At 31.9% G+C, this 26,338-nt stretch overlaps 1 protein-coding gene across 21 annotated transcripts in view; it reads right to left on the bottom strand.

Annotated features, from left to right (window-relative positions):
* Positions 1-26,338, bottom strand: part of Baz2b (bromodomain adjacent to zinc finger domain 2B) — a 362,220-nt gene that overhangs the window by 180,925 nt on the left and 154,957 nt on the right. The window contains exon 1 of one of the 21 annotated variants that reach the window (XM_048812342.1): positions 3,038-3,631. The exons of 19 other annotated variants lie outside the window; for them this stretch is intronic. The gene's annotated coding sequence lies outside the window, so the exon portion shown is untranslated. Of the gene's footprint in view, positions 1-3,037; positions 3,632-26,338 lie in introns of those variants that run through there. One more of the 21 variants, XM_048812352.1, reaches the window with a different exon arrangement.

Below are 26,338 nucleotides of genomic sequence, written 5' to 3' on the forward strand. Positions count from 1 at the left end.
CAATTTAGGTTGTTATCTCCTCTGTAGAACCTTCCTATATTTCCAATTGCACATAGACATTTCAAATCTACCATATCCAAACCTGAAGTCCTGTTTCTCCATCCCCATTCCAAATATGTTCCACTTGAAAACCCAACATCATCTTTTAATTGCTAAGCCAAAACCTTATTCATCCTTTCTTCCTTTTCCTCTCACATCTACTCCATCAAGAACTATTTTGTTTTACCTTAAAAACATCCAGTTATTGATTGATTGACTGATTGATTGATTGTACAAAGTGACCTACCACTGAGCTACATCCCCAACCATTTTTTAATTTTTTTTTTTTTTTTTTAATTTAAGACATAGTCTCACTAAGTTGCTGAGGCTGGCCTTGAACTTGTGATCCTCCTGCCTGAGGCCTCCCCAGTTGGTGGGATTGCAGGTTTTGAGTCACTGTGTCCAGATAAATCATCCAGATTTTGCTTCTCCCTAGCCACTATCTTCTTTCATTTAGATTATCATAAGAACCTTTTAACTGGTGGGCCTTGCCACGATACAGTCTATTCTCAGCATAGCAACAGAAGTGAACCTATGTGTCAGTTCAATTAAAAATATAATCCAGATCTACAGAAAGCCTTGTAAGGCTTCAGTGGTCTCTAAGGTCCTCCCTTGTACTCTCCCTTCTCCCTCATTCTACTTTCCATCACAATGGCCTCCATTCATTTTAGAGCACATACCAAGTCAGGCTCCTGCCTCTTGCTCTCTGCCTTGAAGACTCCTCCTAAGGGCATCTACACAGCTAACTTCTTTGATCTTTGCTCAATATCACTTTATTTATTGTTTACTTCTAAGTCTACTATACATTCCACAAAGGTAGAGACCTTTGAAAGTTTTATTTACTGATATTTTTCCATATACATAGAACAGCACACAAAAATGCGAATTAAGTATGTAAATAAAACAATACATTGGATATTTCTCCTTTGTGCCACTTTAGTATTCTGTGCTTACCTCTCTTGTATAGTTATCACATTATACTGTAAAGAGCCTGTTAATTTTCTGCCCCTTCGACCATTCTGTTTTGCTTTCTATTGTTATCACCTATACTTCCTTACAGGCCCAAACACTTTGGAAATACTCAGCAACATTTGATAAATTAATAAAAAATAAAACCAACTAGATCAAAGATTTAAGCACCTTTACTATCTCCATAATCTAAACACAATGCTTAAATGTATGACACTGGAGACTGAGTTCTGGATTCTAGATTCTGTTAGTGATTTTAGTCTGACTCTGGCACTTACTGGCTAAAGGACCTTGATTGCATTATTTAAATTCTCTAAAACAATTCCTTATCAATTAAAATAGAATAAATGTACCTGCACATGACATAATTATCATCAATATTAAATGATGACAGCGGGGACTGGGGTTGTGGCTCAGTGGAAGAGGCAAGCACCTAGCATGTGTGAGGAGGCACTGGATTTGATTCTCAGTATCACATATAAATAAATAAAATAAAGGTCCATTAATGACAAAAAATTTTTAAAAATGATGATAGAATTAGCCCAGATGTTTGCACATAGTATGCATTTAATACATGACATCTATTACTTGTTATTACAAAAATAGATTACTTAAGTTAGTAAATTTGTAAAGCAAAGATAATGTGAAGAGTATCATTTAAATTCTGTTTGATAACTAAGTTAGAATATTCACTAAACACAATATTTAGAATCTCCTTAGGATATAAGAAATTATATTAAAAATTACTGAGTCACCAAAAATAAACTTGATAAGTATTTTACAGAAGAAATACCTTAATTTTCAATAAAGAGGAATTCTATTTACATAATCCCAGAATATTTTTGAATATTTTAAGATGTTAGGCTCAATAATATTCTTCAATAACTACCTTCAAATTTTAAAAATTTTTAAATGATTTCTCTTATATAATCAAAATACCCAACACTAGATATTAAAAATTAAATATGGTACTATTTAGGTCACCTATACATATAGGCCTATAATATACACATATATTCTTCCTTCTACTCTGAACAATCTCATTTTAAAAAGTAAGACTTTTGAGAAAAAGTTAAATAAATTTTAACTTTTACTAAATTATCTCCAAGCTTGCCATTTCTCATTTCAGTCATGGGTCCAATTATATGTATATTATTTGGGTTATGTTATATTGATGTTGGAGCAACACTGGGAGTTCAGTTCAATTTAAAAGGCTAATGTAATACTGTTTATTTTAAAGCTCTAAAAATTTTCTGTTATTTCTGTCTACTGTGGCTCTTAATGTCTTCCTATCTGCAGAGTCACTTATCTATTTTATAAAATACTTGTGAATTTGTTTTCTTTATAGTTTGTACTACCACCAGGAAATACACATGCAAATTTTACCTAATCACTCATATGGTAGTGGACAAGAAAACTGAGGTAAGCAATTTAAATGATTGTCCCAAGACTACAGATGGAGTGACTGCCAGCTTTAGGATTAAAGCTAAGAAGCTCATTATTCCCTTCTTAAATTTTGAATACTGAACATTGTTTTTAAGTCATGATGATCTCTTAACTAAGAACACAATTTAATATAATAAAATTATTATCAACACAATATATGTAAACAGAATTATGAAATTTATTAAATAATAAAATTACTTTATCCCAGTAGTCACTGAAAAAAATTAATCTAATTTACTCCATAAGTTATTTTTAAAATTTTGCTTAGAGTGCCAAGAAAGTAGCAGCTTAATATATTTTATCATTCTAATGTCTTTAAATATAGCTAACTTCTTTAACCAAAATCTACAATAAGTATATGAGATGGTTGGATTTAAGATATCAAACAGAAATACTTTTGCATTTTTTAAAAAAAAAACCCTACAAACTTAAAAAAGGTTGTCTCTACTCTTATTATAAACTTCAACTTCAAGATATATTTGTAAGAGATCTATCAATGAAAAGACAATGATAAAAAGTAAAGCAAACATCAAATACTCTTGCATTCACAGGAGAAAAAGACAGTATAACATTAGCAGCTTACTGTGGAGAGTGGGTTTAATCAGGAAGTAGCCATTATCCTTTCGATTCAGAGCAGTGACAGCACTCCAAAACAACAAGCCCGTGATATTCTTTCAGTTAAAAGGCATGAAAGAATACCTGCTATTGTGTCCTAGCTTTGCTGACCCCAAAGGTCACCATATGTCTTTTATCAAAAGCTATAATGAAAACATAATCCAAGCAAGCATTTAGAATGCTCTATTTCTTGGAACACCTAAAATCTACCTAACACAACCTCTCTCTCTCAGTTACTCACAAAACATGGCTGTCTTATTCAGAGATTAGCAATTATTGTAATGAGATACTGTCGGAGAGGGTCAAATAGTACTTCCTGCAGTTTACACATCTTGATTTCCTGGTAAACAAACTGAAAGGCAGGTGGAGCACTTAGATCACTAGTAAACGTGAAGGCTCACGTGACAAAACTAAGGCAGGTAAAGCTGACGTCTCAAGTAATCGGTTCTTTTCTTAATTTTATTAACATCAAAACCAACAATGAGAAGAATTTTGTTTCTTCCTTTTTAAAAGGGAGTTCATTCTTGACGTGAAATAACTCACAGTTTAAAATAAAAAATGCTTGAAAACTGAGATGGTTTAAGCAGCTTTCAAAAATTAGTTTTAGTAAATAAGCTATAAAAACGAGACAAATGCTAACAAATTGCTTTAAAAACAAATAAGGATTTAAAAAAAAAAAAAAACCTAAGGAAAAGTCTTTAAATTTCAACTCCTTCAAGAAAGTAAATAAAAGAAATTTCTGAGTCTTAATAAAAGACCAAAATTAAAATTCTTTGCCAAAGCACACTTCCAAAATACTACTTTAAAATTTATGTAGCAGTCTTTGAAAAAAACTCAATCGTATGAATCAAAAAGTTTACATAACTTGAAGCTATTCCTTATATTATTTTAAACTTGTATTTCAAAAAAGAAAAAAAAAACTGGTCAACTGTGAGCACTTAAAAAAAAATTGTTAGCTTGAAAACTAAGTTTCCTTGTCCTTAGTTTTTCCTCCCTAAACTGGTCTTCTTTTTGCTCCCTAAATTTCTAATATAGTTCAATGAAGGTTGATTTAAATTAATTATGGGTATAAGACAAATAAAAACCTATGATAAACTAAGTCACTACTTTTAAAATATTTGGAGTTTTAAAAAAAATCTGTAAAAATTGCATTTCTTAAAAATTCTATGTTTATGAACACTACACCTTTGTTTTATTATAAACATAGTATGTTTTCATCTTAATGCAAAGAGCTCTCAAGACTTTTTTAACAATATAATCTTATCAAAACATTAAAATTATATTGCTTAGATTAGGTTTATAATAATTCAGTATGCAAAATAAAGTTAATGCACTAAAATAGAAAATACAACAAAACAGAATAATAATAAAATCAACAACAAAAAGAACACCCAAGCAGATAAGACTGTGCCAAGGGTACAGAATCTCTCATCACAAATACCTAATTTGTCATTTCAGAAGTATACCTTCACTATTAAATCACTGTAACACAAGTCACTAACAATCACTAATCATCACCTTTACTAAAAATGACATGTGAATGAGGGAATTTTCAGAAAACTATGATTAAGGCATTAACAGTTTCAGCTGAATTTCCTGGTCAAATTAAATAACTTATATGTTTTACAGCCACTTGGAATGCAAAAACACAATTCTTATTTCTACTATAGAAAATTTAAATTGTATTTCCTATGATATTGGTAGGTTTGATTTTGTAATTCGTTTGCCTAAACAAAACAAAAATTTAAATTAGAAAATTATTACTTTGTTTTGAAAAATCCATGATTATCTTAATTTCCCATAAAGGGCCAAAATTTAGAGAATGATGAAGAAAAATGTAGAAAGGAAGAGAAAATAAATTTGATATTTTATTTTATTCAAGGTGGCATTTATCAAGGGTTGGTGAGTTTGGATATTAAGAATTTGTAGATAAGACAAAAGGGGAGAGAAGTATATATGGCACCCTGTGAGTTATGAAAAGACTCCCTCTCTGAGCTGACAAATGAGAAAAGGGAACTCCTACCCCCACCCCATCTCCTTAGGGTATTTCAGCCAGGCACTCTTTTTAGAGCACTTTCAGCACAACTAACTGTACCTAATGATTCTATAAAGGCAAAAAGATTCAGAAAATATTCTTCTGCTCCCTGGCAAGTCCAAAAACAGGACAGATAACTCAGTAACTTAAAAAAATAACTGCACCATGTCAGTTGCTACCATGTCAACTGACATTCATCTGGATTGAACGCTATTAAAATTTAACAATGCTTCACTCTGATATTCATATGAGGTAAATAGGGAGTAGCAAATCAAATCTTCATTATAGTTGGCTGAGTCTCCTTTATCTCCCCAAATTGCTAAGCTTGTGTACTCCTACCTCCCAGATTATTTTTATGTTGTTTCCTATTTCTTCCACCACACCTCATTATCAGAACAGGTCTCATCACCTGTAGGACGTTGCTTTCATAGAATCTATTTGGGCCCATAAAACTTTCTTTCTCTACGTGATTTAGTTTTATATTACTCTGTAATAATTTGGGGATCTCCTTAACTAGAACTTGGAAATTCTTCTTTTATATTACTCATTGTGAATAATAAAACACTCAGCATGTAGCAAACACTAAATTAACTTAATACGAGCTATTAATAAACTAACACACACACACACACACACACACATACACAACAGCTCATGTTCGTTCAACATAGCCAAGGTGTTTATTAGGATTTCATTAAGTGAACCAGAAGGCCAATTTTTACCAAACAGACAATTTCTGTGCAGTATAAAATCAACTCACATTTAATCAAATCTTGGGCTATTTGATTTCTAAGCTTGTCAAAAGAATGTCAACTATGGTGGCAATCTTTCAGAACACTATGAAAACCAAACTGATTTTGAAAACTATTGTGAGACATCAAAATGACTTACATTAAATGTCCAATACTGCTTGATCCATATTTGAACATATTAATAAGAATTATGCAACCTATTACATTTTTGTGATTAAATGAACACTTCCACTGTATAACCACTGAGATTTGTTATTTCTGAATTTCTTATTTTATGAAAGTTCAACATACATTTTTTGCTATTGCAAAAGGTAGCAGTCTTCAGATCTGCCATATGTACACTTACTTAACATTTTCTTGCAATAAGAAAAACCACTCAACATTTAAAAATGTTAGAAAGCATATGCTTAAGTAGCACATATTAATTATCAGCTTAAATCAATCAAGATTACATTGTGTTCATTTAACAAGTTAGAGGGTAATTAACATGGCTACATTATTATCCACCTCTTTTAGATGTTTACTTTAGAGAACAATAGTAGAAAATAAATCTATAATAAAAATTAAAAAGGTTATTGAAGAAATTTAAACAACAAAATAATATGATTCAGTTTTCTTTCTTTTCCTTAAAAACAATTTGGTAAAAGTAAACCGAAGTCAGCTAAATGTATATATTTTCAGTAATTGAAACATAATAGATACAGAGTCTGAGAGAATACAATATTCATTTTGCTGCAGAAGAACAGACATTGCATAACAATGAGATTTGCTAATGAAATCAACCATCAACCTGAAATACATATGTATTAAACCAAGACCTCAGTGTCATTTTCTTTTTGCATCGTTTGTTCTTTCTTTCATTTTTTCTCGACCTTTTCACTATTTTTGTACTTCAAATTTAAGAACTTATTGATAAAGCAGTCAAGACTATAATATTATAGTGTGCTGCTTTTTATTCATCACATTTATTTTTAATGTAAATTCCAATGGTTCTACTTCTATCGGCAGTATTAATGTACCTTAAAAAAAAAAAATCTATGGATACTACCAGAAGAGACAAAGGAAGTTCCTTTCTATAGACAATTTTGGATCAGATCTAAAAAAAATTTATCAGCATTTGCCATAAATTCCATATGAAAACTTTTCCTGTGAGTGTTCATTTAATAAGAAATAATAAAATGATAATAAATGTATTTTAAAGTCACTTTTGTAATAATATAAATCCTCTAGCACTTTCTACTGCTGATAATTATTAATTAAAATAATGTAGGGATAATATAATAACTATCAACATAAAATTGTTCTAATTTTTTAAATAAAATCATATTTTCCCCCAAAAAAATGTTTTACTATCTTGCTCTGCAAATATTGATTTCCAATTTCCATTTGTCAAAAATAAGTAATTCTGAGAACTTTCTTAAAGAATTATGACCAAGTTATAATTTTCTGTAAAAGCATAAAAGACTATCAATGTTTTTATATTATTTAATTAAAGTTAAATATTAATATCACCCCCAATCAATTTATATCTGTTTGAGTATAAACTATTTAATGACAGAACTAACTATCCTATTGGTTGTCTATTGACACATTTGGTTTTCAATTCCACCTGTGTCTAACCTTTATAGTATATAATTGCAACTAATTTGTGATAATAACAGTTTTACAAAAGAAAAAAATAGTACTTATACCAACTAAAACAAAGTCAAACAGAAAACTGTTTCCTATTTTTATTTTTATAAGTATGCCTTAAAACAATATCCTGCTAAAATAACAAAAAGCTATTATGAATTCTAGTTCTGTTAGAAAAGTAAACCAAGTAATTAAGAGATTCCTTATTAATTAAAGCTCCATTGACAATGTCACACCTGTCAAAGTTATAAAAATCTTGGGACTGGAGGTGTAGCTCAGTGGGAGAGCACTTGCCTAACATGATGAGGCTCTGAGTTCTATGGGGTAGTGCATGAATGAATGAATGAATGAATGAATGAATGAAAATACTGAAGGATAACTTTAAGCAAAGAATCACATATCCTAGAGCAATCATTAATCCATAATCCACACATTTCCCTAAAACTTAGAAACTTCTATTAAAATGGTAAAATACAAATCAGAGTAGAGAATGTCTACAAGCAACCAAAAATCTACTTTTATTAGGACAATCCTAAAATTTTATTAGCAATCCTAAAATTGGAAGGTCATCTATATTCTTGCTACTCAAAGTGAAACACCAGCAATACTGAAATTATTTGTTAAAAATGTGAAATCTCAGGCCCCAGTCCAGACAAACTGAATCAGAATCGTTTGTACATTACAGATGCTGTAACCTAAAAAATTCTTCAGTGTACTAAACATCTCTACACCAATTCCAGTAATCTCTGATAGTCTAACAACTTCTCAAAACTCCATATTAAAACACAGAATCTTCACTGGATACAGTGGCACACACATTTGTAATTCCAGCTACAGAGAAGGCTGAGGGAGGAGGATTGCAAGTTCAAGGCCAAACCTAGGTAATTAAGTGAGATCTTGCCTCAAAATAAGAAATAAAAAAAGCTGGGAATGTAGTTCAATGATAAAGTGCTAAGGGTCAGATCCTCAATACTAGAGGACAAAACAAACAAACAGCCCCCTCAAAAAAATCCAGAATATTCAGCAAATAAACAATCTATTTGTTTTATCCAAAAGTCCATTGTCTACCATTTGCTTCATCATCTAAAGTCTCATTCAATTGACTACTGATTTGAAATCAATGATAATATAAGGAAGAAGAGCGCCAGATTAATACTTTTCCAAACAAAAGTTTGGAAAATATAAAATAGATAAAACTGAAGTACTTAATGCTATCTTAGCAATGATTTAAAATTATTTTAGTGTGAAAGTTCTTTCTTCAAACAAAATCTTGTGAAGAAGCCCAATATAGTAGAAAATAAACAAAGGGCTTTTCTTTGGGGTAAAGCAGGCACACAGCAGCTGCCAAGGCAACTCAAGAGAACTAACCAGGCCAGGTCGGGTGGTGCTTGCTTGTAGTTCCAGCTTCTTGGGAAGCTAACAAGTAGGATCCAGAGTACAGTCTGCTTTGAGAAAAGGGAACTACTTAAAAATTAAAAAAAAAAAAAAATAGAAAACTTGTTAACACTAATCACATTTACTATTTATCAAAGCAAGTCATAAAGTTTATTCTGCAGTGTTTTTTTAATTTTTATTTTTAATTGTAGTTGGACACAATACCTTTATTTTGTTTATTTATTTTTATGTGGTGCTGAGGAGCTAACCCAGGGCCTCTCATGTGCGAGATTAGCACTCTACCACCAAGCCACAACCCCAGCCCTATTCTGTAGTGTTTTAAGAACACCAAATTAAAGTTATGTAATTATTTTTTCTTAATTTGAATTATTTTTTTAAATAGATCCAATTGATGAAGTTGGATAATACTGTTATCTTTGACTAAATTATTTTAATTATTAAATACAAAGCCTATGTTAAGTATTACACAACTAATAACAGATGACTGGACAAAGTACTTGACACTTAATTTCTTGGAAGGGTAAGACAAATTCATGGAACATACCAAGTGCCATAAGAATGGTATAATTAAAGTACAATGGGAGCAAAAGGGAACTAAAGATGTCAGAAAAGGTTTCATGAAAAGGTGACATGTAAAGTAGACCTTGAAAAGTGTGTAGGAATTTGAATGGAAAAGATGGCCAGATGGGGGAATTAGGAAACGAGATATCTCAAGTGAAGAAACAACATATATGCTAAGGATCAGAAGCTTAAAAGGACTTAATATGTTCAAAGACTAGGATGAGGTGGAATGCAAGTTCCCTTATACAAGAATCATGATTTGCACCTAAAATACAATGTCAATTTAGTTATATAGATATAAAGCAGTATAAAAGCTCATTGAATATCTATTATTTGAATAAATCAATCAACAAATAATAAAAAATAATGTAGTCTGGCAAGTACATAGAGCACAAGTAAAAAATAGTGGAAGACATGGCTGTAAAAGAGGTTTAGGATTGTCGGAAGCCACTCTGGACAGGAGCTATGTATATGGCAAACAGCCATGGGCTGTGTGTGTGTGAGCTGTGAGCATCTTGAGCGCACAAAGTGGACTGGACTGATGATGCTGTTCTGTCTGGGCTGTGCACATATTTGTCCCTTTCATTTGCTCTGCCTTTGATTCCCACATAGCACATGAGATGGGCGTGGCCTCCCAAGATGTCAGTCAACCTGCTGACAGCAGGACATCAGGAAGCTAGACTCAGTCCCCTAAAACCTGATTCCTTGCCTCATATGAATGGCTTCTCCCCAATAAAAATGGGTTCAAGGCATGCTCTTTCTGGTTCTTGCCTGCCTTGCCTCCTTTATGGGAGCTGAGTCAGAGGAGCTGTCACAGAACCCAAGGAAAAAGGTATTTCTCTGTCTCTGTGTGATTATTTTGTGCCAGCCCAGTTCACCTGGAGTGACCCTGACTGCTTTAGTCTGTGTCACAACATAGGACCTTATTGAAAATGACATTGAATACCACATTAAGGTTTTCAAAAGTAATGCTGCAAACAATGGTAAACTACTTTCATTAGAAATACTGACCTAGCAGTTTTAAGTGGGATGAACTGGAGGAGGAAGAGATTTCCAATAAGGATTGTCACAGTATTTGGTCTACTGAAATAGTTTAAGTAAGAGCAAGTGTCTGTACTAAGGTTGCACAGAAGTGTCACAAAAGAGGAGATGAATATGAAAGCTATGAAAGACAAAATGAATCACAATTGTTTTTATTTCATGGCTGGTCAAGGTAGAGCAAGAAATAAAAAAAGTATATTGTAGAAGTAAAATCTATTGGACATCTATAGAGAGGGAGGGAATAGAAAGGCAAAAATTAAACAAATGCTAAATATATCAAGAAATCCTTTCGCACTGGTACAATAACTGTAGAAAGATGTTAGACAACATAAAGTAAAAAGTGCATGTAGCCTATGTATAAGACAGTAATTCCACTTCTGGATATGTAACCTGGAAATGTATATATATATATATATGTAAAGAGTTATGCATAAGGATGTTAATTGTGGGCTGGGGATATAGCTTAGTGGCAGAGTACTTCCCTAGCATGCATGAGACCCTGGATTTGATTCCCAACATCCTTAAAAAAAAAAAAAAAAGAATGAATGAATGAAAAGAAAGAAGCTGGGAAATATTCAAGAAAGAATAAGTAAACTACTGAGACATGTTTTTATAATGAAATGCTAGGTAGCAATTAAAATTAATGAACTAGAGCTACCCATATTAACATGAATGTATCTTTAATTTACAACTTGAGGGAGGTATGTGAAGGTTTTATTTGTATTTCTGCTTATAACTTTATTTAGAACAGGATAATCCTATAGATAACAATAAAATACACCTGCAAGAGGGAGAAAATGAATGTGTCTTATGAAAGATCAGTGAAAAAAAATCTCTAAAAATGGCAGAAGATGATAAAAATCAAAAAACATGAATAAAGCCTAAAGTTTAGTAAGGAAATGAAACTTTTTTTCCCCACAGAAATGGGTAGGGAGGTAAAAATTTTAAACAATAAGTATTTTTCCCCACTTTTATTTTGAAATAACTATATTCTTTAGAGGAAGTTAAAAGAATGGTATAATGAAGTTTCATGTACCTATCACTCAGTTTTCCAAATTGTTATAACTTACATAATAATATAGATTAAATAATAAAAATCAGAAACTAACTACAAATGTGTATGTGTGAGTTCATGTAGTTTTATTACATGTACATTCATGTAAGAAACACTACCATCAAGATAACATAACCAGAAAGATCTCTCTCATATTACTCATTTATAGTCACACCCAAGCTCTTCTCCTTTACCAACTCTAACTTTTAAGTTTGTGTTTAGTTTTGTAATTTTTGTTGTTGTTTTAATAAACTACCTAACTACTTTTCAGAGTGGTTTTACCATTTTATATTTCCAACAGCAGTCTATTGGACACTAGTTTCTCCACATTTTTGCCAGAATGTAATACTGTGATTTTTGTTTTGTTTTGTCTTAGCTGTTATGACAGGTGTCCAATGAACAAATATTTTTTCATTTGCCTAATGGCTAGTGATGATTAAACATCTTTTATGAGCTCATCTGACATCTACATATCCTCCTTGATGAAATGGCTCTTCTTGTCTTTTGCTCATTTTTTTTCTAATTGGAATGTTTGCTTATAAGTGTTGAGTTTTGAGATATTTTTTATATCCTAAGTATGATTTTTTTGTCAGATATGTAGTTTTCAAACATTTCCTCCCAATACGTAGTTTGTCTATTCTTCATAATAGGGTCTTTTGCAAAACAAATAACCATTTACTAATATTCTTCCTTTTATAGATCATGTTTTATGTGTCATATATAAGAACTCTTCACTAAGATTTTCCCGTTTTCTTCCAGATATTTTGTGGTTTTATACTTAAAATCTATAATCCTAACAGGGTCAGAACTAGGGAAAAAGAGAAATTGATAGATCTTTTCAACTACTTACTGAAGTTAATTTGCGTATTCACTTAAAGTATTAGGCACTTAACACAGCTACAAGGCATAGGATCTGAGAGTAGAAAAAATACAAATACGTATTTTTACTTCATCTTAAAAGTATTTTGATAGATTTATGAGTATACCCAGGAAGATCTTTTAGAGTGTTCCTGTAGAAGATTATATCTGCTCTAAACCTTTAAGAATGGAAAATTAGGCTATTTCAGAAGAAGGTTGTGTCAGGAAGTGGTAACAGCAATGAATAAAGGCAAAAGGACTGTACAATCCATTACCTACTTTAGGCAAGTATAAGTGGTTTAAATTTGGAGAGCATTAAGTATGGGAGATTGAAGCATAATTTCAGATGTAGGCAGAGGACGAATTGTGAAAGATTTCACATGCTCTGTAAATGAGATTAATTTTGTAGTGATTGAAAGCTGGTAAAGGATTTAAGTAGGTGAATAACCTAGTTAGATTTGTGATGTCAATTAAATCTTCAGTGAGGTTGATGAATATGGACACAGCAAGACTAGAAGCAGAGAAACCAGTTAGCCAACTACTGTGACAGCCCAGGAGAGACATGATGCAAACCTACATTTAGGCATCACAAATACAGAATGAATAGATTGGAGAAATATTTACAGAGAGAAAGAAATATAATCTTTACTGAAAAAGCAGAAAGGAAGAGGTATGGCCTTCAGGAAAGCAGAGAAGTTACAAAATAGCTATTGTGGAAAAACACTTTTATTAACCTGTAGTTAACCTGTCTAATACAACACTTGCCAACACATGAAAAATACTAGTCCCATAAGATGCAATCTTTGAAGGAAGGATCAAATGAGTTAGAAATTCACAAAACACATTAGCACATTAAAAGATGCTCAGAAAATTATTAAAACAAAACCAATTTAACTTTATTTAACAATAATCCTATGTCCTCCAAATTTATTTAACCATGGAATGATCTTTCCATTTAATATTCCATATAAACAATGTTGTACCAAACTACTTTGGGTACCACTGGTTTGACATAAGAGCTTTAGTTAAGCTTGGAACGCATGGTTTTTATAATCTTCTCTTTAAAAAAAAAAAAAAAAAAAAGACTTAAATGCTGGTTATGTGAAATCTCTCTGGCTTTATTTGTAATTCTTGCTTATCACTTACACAACTTCAGTCCAGCCATGCTGCCAAACATAATCTACCCTCAGTGTGCTGGCATTTACTGTTTCCTTAGAAAGAGTCCCCACTCGGAGACATGCATGCTTTGCTCCCTACTTCCTTAAGATCTTGGCTAAACTGTCATTTTATTACAGAGGCCTTTGATGACAACTCTATAACAAATGTTAACTTACACCCCCAGCACTCATGATCCTTAATTTGCTTTACTTTTCTTCATAGTATTGGTTGCCATCTAATATATTAAATATTAACTTGTTTCTTTCACCTATAGAAGGTTAGCCCTTGAGTTCAGAGTCTTTGTTTTCTTACAGTACATTATCCTTAGCACTTGTGTGTAAATAGGAACTTACTAATTAGTTGTTAAATAATTTAGTGACCATCATCTTACCTGTATTCAACAATTTATTCCATACTAAAGTGGATAATAGGTGAAATAGATACAAATCAACATATCAATAAGAATAGTGATTTCATTTATAATATGGTTCATACTTTTCATATTCACATTCTATATAAAATCTGATTAGTTTTGTTTGTTTGTTTGTTTGTTTGTTTGTTTTTGGTACTAGGGATTGAACCCAGAGGCACTCGACCACTGAGCCATATCCCCAGAACTTTTTCTTTTTATATTTTATTTAGAGACAGCGTCTCACTGAATTATTTAGGGCCTTACTAAGTTCCTGAGGCTGGCTTTGAACTCCTAATCCTCCTGCCTCAGCTTCCAGCAACTCTGGATTACCACCACACCTAGCTGAGAGTAGTTTTATTGTTAACAACAACAAAAAATTATTTCAGGATTTTGGAAGCCTTTGACGCTAACTTCAAAATTTTCTCTTAATTGAAAACAATGGTAAAAATGTTGCATAATTTCATCTCTAGAAAATGCACAGACAGCATTTCAGTATAACTGTTGTTATAAATTTTTGTTTAACTGAATTCTTTAGGCACTGGCTGGCAAAAGACTATAATCTGAAGTATTAAATACAGCAAACTTCACCCTGTAAAGCAAAGTGTCATTTTCTTCAATGCTGTAATGATTCTTTTCTATAACTTTATCAATTATCAAGTCGATTTTAGGAGTGTAATGCTTCCAGTCCTATTTTTTTTTACAAGAGCACAAAATTATCTTTATTTACCAGTCCTAATGTTAATGATGATGTTAGTCTTCAATACATGTCAGCTATTCAACTGAACATACATGACAACAGACTCTCATAGGAACACATAACCCTCTAAAAACTATTCTCACTGACACAAGCAGAAAATTTCAAAATATCTCAGTATACAAGCTACAACTATTTCTTTAAAAAAGAAAAAAACCTTAGTCAACACAGTATATATATATAAATAATCTATACTATATACAAATGTTCCTAGACTCATAATGGGATTATGTCCCATTATACCCATTGTAAGTGGAAAATTCCATGAATGAAAAGTGCATTTAATATACCTAATTTACTAAACATCATTGCTTAGCAAGATAGTACACCACAGAGTACTGTTTTTTTACACTCACATCAATAACCCATGAAAAGATCAAACTTAAGTCTCTAGTAGAGAATGCATTTTACTCTCACACTACTGTAAAGTTGAAAAATCATAAGCAGAACCACTGTAAGTTAGGACCATTTATACATCAATTGGTTAATATTCATGAAATATATTTATTAAGGAATAAAAAACATAGCTTGGTCATAGGTAACTTTATAATCCAAGTAATTAACCCTCCAACAAAAAATTTTCTATACAGTAGTCTAGTGACACCAGATTAAAAAAAAAAAGGCTAAATTCTTTCCAATAAAATTATCTGCAATTAGATAGTAAATAAAAGTCTAAACTTATCCACTCTCATTATGCAACTATCATGAATAAGTAGGTGTATACAATAGTATTCTAAATTGTATTTAAAGTTAGTTTTACCTTCAAAACTAAAGATATTTTATAAGTATTAAAAAAATCTAAAAATCATGAACTAGCTAAGTGGTCATGGTTAACTTATAGCCTCTGAGCCTTAGTCTCTTCTTCTGTAAAATAAGTAGAATGTTTTAGGATTTTTTGCATATTTTCAAGATTTAATATTCTGTAATTATAAAACAAACATGTTTTCAGACTCCTTAAGTGCTTTTACTCTTGCAAATCAACAGAGAAATATTTCTGATACCAAGAAATCCAGGTTCCCTTAAAAGCTTAGTTCTTTGAAAATTAGACAATTAAATATATTTATGCTTCTACATAATAAAACACTTCAATTTGTACCAAAATGTGATGACTACTATTTATCTACTTGGGGTGAATAAAAGCTGAGGACAATTTATTACAGCATAGAAAGAACTCCTGACTACTAGAAGGTCACAAGCCTATGTACTGTGCTGCTAGCAAAACATCTATGTGCTCCAAAGCTGCCATTTTTCTTCCTTGACAAAGACTCCATCTGCCACTGAGCCATTTACAGTTTCCAAGTCAGAATATCAATGATTTCCAACCATTCTGAAAGCCTGCTTTCACCTTGACATCACCTCTGTAATACATCTCAGCCGATGATACAAATATCCCCAACTATGAGCACGAAGCCCATGCTTTATTCACCTGATACATATTTAAGCTGCCCTCTAATGTAACATTTTTATTAATGCTAAGTTACAAAGGAACTTTAAACTATATATATTTCCTACAATTCCTGTTGCTTTACTTACATATTTTAAGCCAGATATATTCATAAAACTTTAAAACCTAAAAGATGGTACAAAGTAATTAGTTTACAATAGTGGCTTGATAACTAAAACAACAGAATTCTATCATATTTCCATTTAGTACAATCTGCTATAAAAATTATTTTTTTGAAGTGCTGAGAATCAAACCTAGGGCCATATGCATGATAGGCAACTGCTCTAATAGTAAACTACATCCCCACCCCTCAAAATTATTTTTTATAAAACATTTTATTCACTTAAAAATTGAAAACATTAAAACAATGAAGAAATGTTGATAAAGTTTCTGTTTTTGTACTCTAGTCAGTGTTCTTACTATTGCAAACAAGTGAAACCCGATTCCCTAGCAGTAAAAGTACAACTAGAGAATTTTTCAATTATATTTTTCCCCCACTAATTTTGTTTAACAAAGCCTTGGAAGTAGATGCAACTATCAAGAACTACTAAAAACACATCTTCCATCCCTTTTAAACAAAAGCAATATATTCTTGGCCATTAATATCTGTACAAATGGAAATAAAATTTTATTTAAAATGTTACTTTTATCTGAAAGTAATTATTCTCTATAAATAAAGAATAAATTAAGGCCTATTTATGTGTAAAATATTATGGGAAGTACAAAAGAGTAAAACAAGATTTTTGGCCTCATGCTAGTAAAATAATAAATTTACTCATGAAAAAAACATCTAAAAAGACAAGGCACTTTACAGTGAGAGGAAGTGTTACAAAAAGAATTCTGGAATTAAGAGGTTAGAAAACTAAGTCAACTACATTTCTGCGCTGAACCTTTCAAATACTTTTAACTTCAGGAAAACTATTAATTCAAACGTAAAGATGAGAACAAATAACATCTAAATTCTCCTCTTGGTCTACCATGCTATGATAAGTGGATACCATGTGTTTAGATGTCAAAAGATTACAGACACGACCTGACTTCAGATTTTGCACATTGTACTCCCATTAGGCCAGTATTGATAAGAAAATAAGATCTAAGTTGAGCTTTAAAGGATATGCATATACATGAAAAAGCAGTGAGAATTTTCCAGAAAAGGAGAATAACACACACATAGGTGTAAAGAAAGAAATCATGATTTTAGATATGTTAATGTGGCAATGTTATCCACAATGAGTAAGAGGAGACATGATACTAGATCCAGAGAAACTACTAAGTAAACGAATACAACTATCTAAGCATGAACTGAATAGAATAGTGATGGGAATGAAAGAAAAACAAAGGATGTAAAAGATATAGAAGACAGATCACAGGCACTTTTAAGTTTTGATTATCTGGAGCCAAAGGAGAGACAGTAATCCAAAGTAATTCCAAGAGCTCATATCTTGATTGGGAAATGGTGATACTATGAAGAGAAACAAGCCTGAAATGTGATCTTTCTAAAACAATAAAAGAGAAAGACGGAATACATTAAAGGAAATAAAGTCACCTAATTTTCAGAAAAGAACACTGGACTCAATTAGACACACATATCAGAGTATCTACCTTAAACTAGCTGTTTAATACAGACCAAGTCACTCTGAAGTTTGGGGTTTTCAAAATGAAAATACAGGACTTAAGAAGCATTTTAAAATTCTTTTTAGCTTTGGGATGGAGTTGTGGCTCAGCAGTAGAGTGCTTGCCTAGCACATGCTAGCATATGCGAGGCACTGGGCTCGATCCTTGGCACCACATGAAAATAAATAAATAAAATAAAGATAAAAGAAAAAAGATGGAGTCATTGCCTTAAAAAAAAAAAGTTCTTCTTAGCTTTATATGTAACACATTATCTTAATTTTTGCACAGACTTTTAAGTTACAATCTTTTAAAATAGTTTTAATCCTGATTTAAGATTTAATATTTCTGTAAATATGAAAAGTTGAGAAATACAAAGTTCTTCATTAAAAATACAAGAAAGATTACTTTCATCCAAGAGATAAAAAAAATAACATAACTGTCACAAAACTGAAGGCACAATCTGCAATCTCAGAATTAACCTTGCACTGCTAATTCTGTGTTGGCCATTACTTGATCATTCATTAAATATCCTTTAGTAAGAGCTAGAATGAAACCAAAAGAGATACAGTTTCCATATTTAAACATATCAAAACATCAGTGTTTATAGCAGCATAATTCACAATAGCTAAATTGTGGAACCAACCTAGATGACTGTCAGTAGATGAATGGATAGGGAAACTTTGGTATATATACACAATGGAACATTACTTAGCATTAAAAGAGAATAAAATCATGGCATTTGCAGGTAAATGGATGGAGTTAGAGAATATAATGCTAAGTGAAGTTAGCCAATCCCCAAAAAACAAATACCAAATGTTTTCTTTGATATAAGGAGGTTGATTCATGCTGGGGTTGGGAGGGGAAGCATGTGAAGATTAGACAAACTCTAGATAGGGGAGGTAAAGGGGAAGGGAGGGGAAGGAAGGGGACGGGGTAAAAAAAGATGGTGGAATGAGATGGACATCATTTTCCTAAGTACATGGTGTGAATATTCTTTGTATACAGCCAGAGATATGAAAAAAATGTGCTCTATATATGTAATATGAATTGTAATACATTCTGCTGTCATATACTACACATTAGAATAAATAAAATTTTAAAGACCTTCATTGGTGAGATAAAAATGAATGCATATAAAAATAATCAAAAACTCCCTTTTAATGTGGACCAACCTACATACCAAGGAAATGATTTCCTAGAAAATAAATCTATACTGATCCAATCTAATTAGATCTAGTCAAATCTAATCTGAAAAATGTGGTGAACAGAAAAATATGAGAAGATTTCCTAATTTAAAAAGAGGCCACATTTAAATTAAAAGTGTTCACATTGCATATGTTAATTTCACATAATTTTTCAAAGTGTTCATATTTTTAAATGATAAAATACAATGTTTAAATTTCCAATTTTAATAATAAAAAAAAGATAGGACATCTCTTAGTAAGAAAACAAAGAACAGGCCTCTGAAGATTATAAATGCATATAATGTGTAGTAGTAGCAATCAAATTAGAATACCCAATGCCTGTAACACACAGGTAAACAATGATATTAGTTGACATGATGGTTTTGATGTTTTTACATTTTTTAATTTGTTGAAGAATAGAAGCATAAGGTGCACTGACAGCAAAATTAAAGTCACTGAAGGACATAAAATGACAACCCAGCAAATTCATTCCAAGAAGATCTTCACTAAATTCCTCAGTTGCGTTTATCTAATCAAAGATCTTACACAGCACATCAAGCTGTCTTCATTCAAAAACCAATGTTAAAAAGAGGAAATGTAATGATAATTTTTATATGAAAATTCAAATGATGTAATTCTCTCTTGAATTAGGACAAAAATAAAACAAAACAATTTATTTATTGACACGGAAAGAACTTCAAGCATTAGTATGTAAAAGTAGTTTTTAACTTTAAATGTTGCCATAATGTAAAATTTTTAATCTGTGCTTAATAAACAAAATTAAAATGTGATTTTCAAGGGCTGGGACTATAGCTCAGTGGCAGAGTGCCTGCCTCACATGTGTGAGGCACTGGGTTTGATTCCTCAACACCACATAAAAATAAATAAATAAAAATATTGTGTCCATCTACAACTAAAAAAAAATTGTTTTTAAATTTGATTTTCAAATATTATCATCATGATAGTGAAGAACTGGAAGTAACCCAAGGGTCCATTAAAAAATAAGTAGATAAATAAAATGTGAAAAACACATACATATACAGGAATATTATTCAGCCTTAAAGAAAATCTAGTAGTACATGTTATGTGGATGAACCCCCAGGACATTATGCTAAGAGAAATCAACCAGTCATAAAAAGATAATTACTCTTTGATCCCATATGCATGATGAGGTACTTACAGAGTTAAATTAATAAAAACAGAAAAATAGAATGGTAGTTGTCAGGATCTAAAGAAAAGAGGGGAATGGATGATATTGTTTGATGGTCACAGATTTTCAGTTTTATAAGTTGGAAAGATTTTGGAGATGAATATCGGTGATAATTGCACAAAAATGTGAATGTACTTAAGATCACCCAAAGGTGTTTCATTTTCCTCAGTCCAAGACTCAGTTTTATGCATTTCAAAGGATAAACTTTAGTCTTCTACTATATGACTGAGGCACTGCTACCTGACCATGTTAAAAGTGAAAGAGACCTGAGAAAATTAACTGGTTAAACAGACTTTTCATGTTTAATGAATTTTAATAAACATTAGAAATTTTCATAAAGTTTTTGTATGTAGATCTTAACTGTCCCACTTCTCCCCAGAAAAATACCTAAAACTGCTTGCTACTGAGGGGTTCAAAGATGTAAACTGTCTTTTTTCTTGGTTTTGTCACTGTTAGCTGATTATTTAGTTACTTAGTTGTCTCACTCTGATAAATCAGTTAATATTCATTTCTCCAACTTCCAGAGAGTGTTGTTATTCCTCTCCTTTTTCTTTGATTATATCTATTTAAAAATCTTTTTCTATCAAACTAGCAGGGCATTAGCAGTTAGCTGAGATAAACATGTATGTTAAATCAACCGTTTTCATCAGAAGCCTACCATACTTTTCTTGAATCTCATAAAGGCTTTTCGGTGTTGAAAATTTTCTTATGTAGGAACATGCCGCCAGTTTCAAGGGTTAAAATTCTGCAATTAATTTTAAAGTTTGAACACACACACACTCACACACACACACACACATACACACACACACACACATACAGCTTTGTTAACCTCACTTGAAACTATGCTGCTGTTGCTATTTTTCTTTTATCATATCTTTTAATACTTTCTCTATATTAAATCCTTTGTACAATATCATACTATCCTTTTATTAAAATTTTATATTAAATATTTGAAATAAAATGACCCTTTCTCCTTTAGTTTCTTCAATTCTCTCAGCACACTTTTATCCTAATTTATGTCATATCCTGTACACAAATGTACTCTGCATTTTATAAGTTTATACTCTCTTTAGGTCTCTGCCTGTAGCTCATACAATTCAACTTTCTAAAACCCTTCCCTTTGATTCTTGGCCTACATATTTACAAATCACTACAAAATCAATGAATAAACAAACACATGAATAAGTGACTGAATACAGGCACACAATATATTGATTAAGTGAATGAATTGCTCACAATTTCTACCGAGGGAATTTTTGCCAAGCAAAATCTTTGAGAGTAAACAATTTCCTTTTTGACATTTTGCTTCATGTCTCTTCTCTCAATACTATAACTAAAGTATACAAAAACAAAAACAATAAGACAAAGATTGGCAGTGTATAAGTTTGTTGAAGAATATCTCTCATAAATTTAACTCCGGGCACACACTATGTCTTAGTGCATTTTCCACTTCTATAACAGAAGAGCACAGACAGGGTAAATTACAAAAAAATTTACTTGGATCATGGTTCTGGAGACTGGAATGTACAAGATTAAACTGCTGTGTCTGATGAGGGCCTTCTTGCTGCATCATAACATGGTGAAGGCATCATATTGGGAGAGAGTATACATGTGTGAGAGGTGAAACAGTGAAACTCCCCTCTTTATAACTAAATTTCCATGTTAAAGGCCTTAATAAATTGATGAGGGCAGTGAACCATAACCTAATCACCTCTTAAAGGTCTCAGCTCTTAATAATGTCACACTGACAATTAAATTTCTACATGAAATTAAACTATAGCATTTAAACCATAGCACAATGGCTTATTCTTTTCTTCCATAATATCATTTCTATTGTTTGAACAGCTAGCAAGTATTTATTGAGCATTATGCTTTCTATTTCTAAATATGTCTATCACATCTTGAACACAAAATAGTTTTATATTCTCTGAGTGCACTATAGTAGAAACATCATGGTTTTTACTTAGAGAAACATGAATTTGAATCCTAGTGTTATGGATTTGGGGTATCTCCTTTTTTAATATTTAGTTATAGGTGGACACAATATCTTTATTTTATTTTTATGTGGTACTGAGGATCAAACCCAGAGCCTCACGCATGATAGACAAGTGCTCTACCTCTGAGCCATAACCCCAGCCCTGGGGAGAGGGGGGTATCTTCCAAAAGCTCGAGTTTGAGACAATGTAGGAATGTTCAGAGATGAAATGATTAGATTACAAGAACTGAAACCTAATCAGTTAATTGGTCCATCTGATGGATTAGTAATTTGAAAGAACTACTGTACTGAGTGGTTACTGTAAACAGGTAGGGTATAGCTGGAGGAAGTCACTGGGGGCATGCCTTTGAAGGTTATATTTTGTCATTAGTGCATTGCTTGCTCTTTCTTCTTCCCAGCTATAATAAGCTGAGCAGCTGTCCTCCACTACACCCTTCCACCAGAGCAATGGAGTTGGCTGATCATGGACTGAAAACTCTGAAACCATAAACCCCAAATAAACTTTTCTTCCTCAAATCTGTTCTTATCAGGGATTTTGGTCACAGTGATGAAAAACTGACTAGCCCACCTAGTTTTGACCCTTACTAATTATGTCAACTTGGAACAGTTATTGATTGATTAGTGCTTAGGACTGAAACTAGGGGTGCTCTACCACTAGCACTCCCCGCCTTTCTTTTCGAGACAGAGTTTCACTAAGTTGCTGAGGCTAGCGTTGAGCTTTTAATTTTAATCATCCTGCCTCAGCCTCCTGAGTTGCTAGGATTACAGAAACATGCTATTACACACAGCTAGAGCATAATATAAGTCTAATAAAATGATACTTGAAAACTACCACATAATTAGCCTTCATTTTAATTCTTTAGAGGGCAGAAATTGAAAGAGTGAAGAAATTATAAAAGCAGATGAAATATATCTGTTGTGTTGAACACTGTTAAGTTTACCTATTTACTGAGAAGTAACAGGTCATAAGCAAAGATAAAAAATTAAATAACTGACTACATTTATAATGGGTAAAGTCATATCCTTCAAACATAGTAGCAATTCACTAATCATCTGTTGAAATAATAAAATAAGCAATTTACACTACAGAAATTTCAAGCTTCTGATTTCTTACATATTTCCTAGATTTGCATTTTTAAGAAATGAGGTGGTACAGATGTTAAATACAGACATCCTTAAGTCATAATACTTGTTTTACTATTGAGTCATTGTATGACCTTGAACAAGTTCCTAAATCTCTATAAGTCTCAATTAAAATTAGGTTATTAGGGGCCTCAGTGTAGCTGAGTGGTAGCATGTATATTTATAATGCACAAGACTCTGGATTCAATACACAGCATCAATAAAAGGTAGGGGGCATAATTATTGACAATTTAAACATACTTTTAACATTTCATATTACTATTAGGGTAAAAAAAACCAAAATTTTTTATTTTGGTCCCATATGGCCTATATATTCTAGTTACTTAATTCATACCATAAGCTTTGTTCTCTGTATTCCAGTAACATTGGCTTTGTATTCTTTCCTTCAATGTTCTGTGTTTCTTCCCTATTTACCTGTGTAGTATGTTTACTGGAGTTTTTAGTTTCTTCAGATGTCTTATGTAACCACCTAGGATTCTTTCATTTTAGTACAAAGAACTCCCATTAGCACTTCTTATAAGGCAGGTCTACTAGTAACAATTTCCCTTTTGAAAATATGTTCAAAAAGCATAAGGAAACCATAGACAAAGAACAAAAAGAAACCAGAAAAGCAATATATGAATAAGAATATCAGCAAAGAGAAATTTTAAAAGGAAATAAACACAAATTCTGGAGCTAAAGAAAAAATGCTATACCTAAATAAAAATTCACTAGAGGAGTTACAGAAGATGTGAGCAGGTAGAAAGAAAGAACCAGCCAATTTGAACACAGGTCAATTGAGATGATCTAATCTAAGCAGCAAAAAGAAAAAGGAATAAAGAAAAGCAAATATATTCCACGGATCCTGTGAGACACTAACAAGTGGGCCAACATAATATAGGTGTGCACAAATGAGAAGCACCCAGAGAAACAATCAATATTTGAAGAAATAAAGTATATAAACTTCCAAAATATGAGGAAAGACCTGAATCTACATATTCTGAACAAAGTCAACAAAATCCATGTAGGATAAACTCAAAGTGATCCAAGACACATTATAATCAACTGCTAAATGCCAAACAGAGAATCTTGAAAACAGTAAGGAAGAAGAAATAAGGAATCTCCTATATTTAACAATTTCCACTTGAAATCATGAAGGCCAAAAGGCAGTGGAAGACCAATGAACAAGTGTTAATAAAAAAAATCCTGCCAACTAAGAATTCCATATCTGACAAAATTATACTTTGCAAATGAAAAAATTAAGACACCACTAGATTAATAAAATGCATGAGATTAACGTTAAAAGCATCTAGCACTATAGCAAAAAAGAGAAGCAGTGTGGCATAAAATGAAAAATTTAGGCTCAGTGTGATCCTGGGAAAATTGCTTAACTTCTTTATGGCTTTCTTTTCCCACTTGTAAAATGAGGATAATGATGTTCCCTCCTCATGAAGTTATTAAGGGGATTAAATAAGTTAAACCAATAAACTAATGAAGGGGTCCCTGACACATAATTAAGCACTCAAATGTTGACAATTGCTTATTATTATTGTCATCATCATCACCATTTTTATGGGGTTTTAGAAATGTCAGTTTCTATTTCTTTGAATTTTCTATATTTCTGCGAAGGACACACCAAATACTGAGAAAGTTATGAAACTATAATCAACAATAGTAAATTTTTATTTGCTGGAGAAATGTGGATTAGCAAAATCAGAAAAATTTATTTTAAATGCATTAATAATATTGGCTTAATTTCTGTCACTTTCTTTAGCAAACTCATTTTGTCAGAGATACTGAGTAAAAAAAGTGATTTTTTTTTTTAAGATTGTCTCTGAGGGGCTGCAATTGTAGCTCAGTGGTAGAGTGCTTGCCTAGCACATGTGATGTGCTGTGTTCGATTTTCAACAACACATAAAAATTTTTTTAAAAAGTAATTTTTTTAAAAAAGAAGATTGTCTCTGAAAGAGATTCTTATCCTTTTTCTTGGTATGGATTTGTTCTTTTTATGTAAAAATCAGCCCCAAATAATTATCATAGGTAAAACAATTTGCAATGATTCCTTAATACCAAATACATAGTCATTTTATATACATTTCTTTATCTTATAATATTTTTAAATTGTTTGTTTAAATCTGAACTCAAATAAAATCCATACCTTGGAATTGGCTTACATAATTCTAAAGTGTCTCTTAATCTATAAATGCTTCCATCTCCATTCAATGATAATTTTTTAAAAATATTTATTTTTTAGTTGTACACAGTACCTTTATTTTATTTATTTTTACGTGGTGCTGAGGATCAAACTCAGGGCCTTGCACGTGCTAGGCGAGCGCTCTACAGCTGAGCCACAACCCCAGTCCCCTTCAATGATAATTTTTGTTGTTGTTGTTTGTTAGTGCTAGGGAATGTACCTGGGGCCTCATGAATGCGAAGCGTGCAGTCTACTACTGAGCTATACCTCAAGAGTTTCTTCTTAATGCTTTTATCAAAGACACAAGGTTCTTTTAGAGTCTCCCACACTTTGGATGTTCCTGATTGTATCTCCCTAGTATCACTTAATATGTCGTTCTATCTATTTCTTGTAAATCAGGCTTGATTGTATTTTGTTTTGCTTTTTCTGGATAGCTTCAAGATAGTGGTATATACTTCTGTTACCAAAGACATACTGTATTTCTTAGGTAAAATAGGGACAACAATAATGGCTAACTCAAAATTAAGAGGATTAAATAAATCAATTGGTACCATGCAAATAGTAAGCATTCCACAAATATTACTTCTTATTATACTGCATGTAGAGAATCAACAGAATTTTATATTAGATGTGAGTTTTTCACATGGTTGAAGACAACTAATGTTTTTCTTGGGTGGCTAAGTAGATGTTGATATCGTTGATCAATATAAGGAATTTGTAGAGAAGGAAAGGTTTATGAGAAATCAGAAGAAAAAAAGTTCAAGTTAGATATGGATATGTTGAATTAAGTTGACTGTGGGACAGCCAGTAAAAATGCCATATAGAGAACTAGAAATAAAGGTTAACGTTA

The sequence above is a fragment of the Marmota marmota genome, unplaced genomic scaffold, assembly GCF_001458135.2.
Source record: "Marmota marmota marmota unplaced genomic scaffold, marMar, whole genome shotgun sequence".
In the NCBI taxonomy this organism is placed as follows: Eukaryota; Metazoa; Chordata; class Mammalia; order Rodentia; family Sciuridae; genus Marmota; species Marmota marmota.